This window comes from Ixodes scapularis, unplaced genomic scaffold (assembly GCF_016920785.2).
Source record: "Ixodes scapularis isolate PalLabHiFi unplaced genomic scaffold, ASM1692078v2 PGA_scaffold9__187_contigs__length_104089568, whole genome shotgun sequence".
In the NCBI taxonomy this organism is placed as follows: Eukaryota; Metazoa; Arthropoda; class Arachnida; order Ixodida; family Ixodidae; genus Ixodes; species Ixodes scapularis.
The window spans coordinates 84,042,795-84,046,158 of NW_024609884.1; positions in this window are offsets into that span (position 1 = coordinate 84,042,795).

Genomic DNA, 3,364 nt, shown 5'->3' on the forward strand with positions numbered 1-3,364 from the left:
TTGTTTGGTCAAGACGGTGTAGTTTGTGTGATTACACTAAATTGTGGCTGTTTCTTTTTCTTTTTTTTTTTACAAAACGAGTGTGAAAGCTCCGCTTATGGCCTGAATGTCCAACGCGACTGAATGTCCAAGGAGTCTGAATGTCCAATCGGTCACGTGACAGCCGAGACGTAATGTACAACGAGACGAAAGATCCAATCGAGACGGAATGTCCATCGAGTCTGAATGTCCAACGAGACGAAAGATCCAACCGAGACGGAATGTCCAACGAGCCTGAATGTCCAACAAGCCTGAATATTCAACGGATATGAAATGAACCTAGCAGAGAATTTATAAGATATTTCTTTTTTCGAGTAGTAGGATTACTGATAGTTACGGCGGTGAAAAATGCGTTCGATGGAAAGGGGAACCGGACGTTTCGATGCGGAGATATCGGTGCCCGGTCGTTTCGGTACGTGGTCGTTTCGGTACCGGTCTTTTCGATGCACGGCTATTTTCGTGTGCCGCTGAGCATGTCCCGCTGACATTGCCTCTGCGAAGTCCTCCCAAATAAAATTTAAATTATGCTCGTGTATTTTGTAGATTCATAAAACCCCCCAAAACAGTGTATTTATTGTAAGCAGTGAGAGAGTGCAGGCGAGCTGGTAATCAATCGACATCTTGTAAACCCTGAGATGGGGAACGATAAAAAAAAACGGACGTTTTTTGTTCGTTTTATATATCTAAATATAAAGATGATTTCTATAATTAAAAAAATGGCGTGGAAAAGATCACACATGCTACAAAACCAATTACCGAACTCGTTGACCATGGACAATCGGTCACGCGTTTACTTTTTAGAAGGTCGTAACTCTGGCGCGGAAACAAGAGTGGGGTCCACGAGAATTCTTAGAATCGTTAATCGTGCTTATCCCCAGCCACAGTCTTCTGTACGTATTGTACGAATTGCTGTATTTTCCTTGTTGGCGTCCCTAGTCGCGCAAAGATGATGTCCCCCGCATGGGAGAAAAACGCCTCATTAAATTGTTTGTATTATTGTCAGGTCAAGTCGGTGTAGTATCTGTAATTACACTAAATTGTAGTTCTTTTCCAACAATGCCGCGTGTTGGGCTAGTTGGTTTGAGGCGAACATCTTGGGAATAAACAGCGGCAAAGAAACTTGGACAAGATTATTGTCGTGTTTGTTCCTTTACTCTTGTCCAAGTTCCACGATGTAGTTCTTTTCTTTTTTTACAAAACGAAGGTGGAATTCTTAGATATTTCTGATTGAACTTCTCGGTCCCCAGAAACAAAAATTCGATCCTCATATCAAAATCAGTGATAAAATACAACGGTTCTTCCATTAATCCTTTGTGCATGTGATGTCCTCAAGTGGTGAACTTTTGTCCGGTGATTGCACGGAGGATTCGGCACATTGACGCTTATCGCGACGAATAGTTTCGCATGCTTCGGCCACCAATGCCATTGCTGTCGCGCTGAACCATGTGTTAAGGAACAAGTAGGTATTCTTAATAATTAATACAATACTTTTCAGGATGGGCTTCCGTCGTTTCCGCTTTGCCATTTTTGGTCACGTGGCATGCAGCAGTCGCACCGATACGCGCCCAGGTAGCATACCGAGGCTGCGATCGTATTTCAACTGGTTGTAACTCTGTCAGAGAGCCGCTGCGACAGTGCGACCGCGATTTATTTATATGCGCACATTACAAGTGCACATATAACCACAGGATCAGGAGGTCAGCCCCTCGCTCGGTCTTTCCAAATTTCATTATGCTAGAGTCGCGAGTGTACATATTCACGTAGAACCCTACTTTTTTAATTTTTAACAACCCGGGTACGATTCACTATCGGACCTTTGTAAATTCTGAGAGCTGCATTTGTCATCCTCTCTTTTTTTTGGAAAGAGGGTCTCATTGTTGACCCCCACTGTCTCCGGCTATCTACACACCCTCCCCTAATCAACTCTTTTCGACAGTTCGATTGCCCTATTCGACGAATTGTCCTTCTTCCAGCTGTCCAGAGACCAGTGGAATTTCGACGAAATGGCCGGATTCGGGGTGCAATACGCTTCCCCTACAAGAATAGAAAGCCACGTGGAACGATCTATTGTTATATTCACACGGGACTAAGGCTATTGGTACATAAGGGTGTGAACATCCTGCTGCACGTCGAGGTAGATGCGTTCGCGTCCTTTATCATCAGTTAAGCTCCCACGTACCTAGACGTCATCAACTACCTCGACAGGATCGCGAGCTTTGGAGTGCTTCCAGGAGCCAGTTAAATTACACGGGCTTCTGAAAACCACTATGCATGTCACATGCAAAAACAATTGCGTACTCCGTGATTCCAGTATTATCGCTATATTCTGTGACATACAAACCTACTGGCAGGGAATGCATCCGTATGTAAACTACTAACAACTGCAATGTTCTGTGAGTAGTAGTCTGTTCCAAAGATAAACGAACAAACATTTTAAAAATGTCCAATTCACACAACTGTTCTGCACTTGCTCATGAATTGTCGGGTCACACCCCAACCACCCTCCTGCATTTATACGCGAGTTAGATGTAGATTTTTTTAAAATATATCTATAATATATATTTTTTTTTATTAGTGGGAAATTACGCTTGCGCAAACTGCTGATCCCTCGCACTAACAGCTCCCAAAGCTCCTTTCAAAAATTTAAACATTCAATCTGCGTAATTTAAAAATTTAAACATTCAATCTGCAAGGTGGCGCTGGCAGGCGGTCATGTGCTTACAATGCGGGTCTCCGTACGCAGCTCATCTATAGATCGAAACGGGCAGGGATGAGGACTGAACTTCAAATTCCTGGGATCTGAAGCGCGGCTTTCGTAGACGTACCCCAATTGCGCTGCACTCGAACACCCGGACACTGCATCCCTATTATATATTTCAAATATCCTGACCTATGTCATCGAAGCATTCGAAACATTTCAACTGCCATTATCAAATAACCGTTTCGCGTCGTACAAGCAATACCTTTAACCGATAGGTATATAGCTGCGCATCGGCACTCAGCAAACTAACCATCATGCCTTCTTTTAGATGAGATTAGAATATTTGTGTCTGCTCTATGTTTCTCTGTCGGTCCGTTAACGTCAGCTTCAGTGGCACATTTTAGTATGACGAAAATACGGCAATGCCTGGAGAAACGCGGAATAAATACACTCGCAAGTCTGTATATTTAACGAGACAAATTATTCTAGCACGTGACGGGGGAGACGGAATGTCCAACGTGCCTGAATGTCCAACGAGACGAAAAATCCAATCGAGACGGAATGTATAACGAGCCGGAATGTCCATCGAGACGAAAGATCCAACCGAGACAGAATGTCCAACGA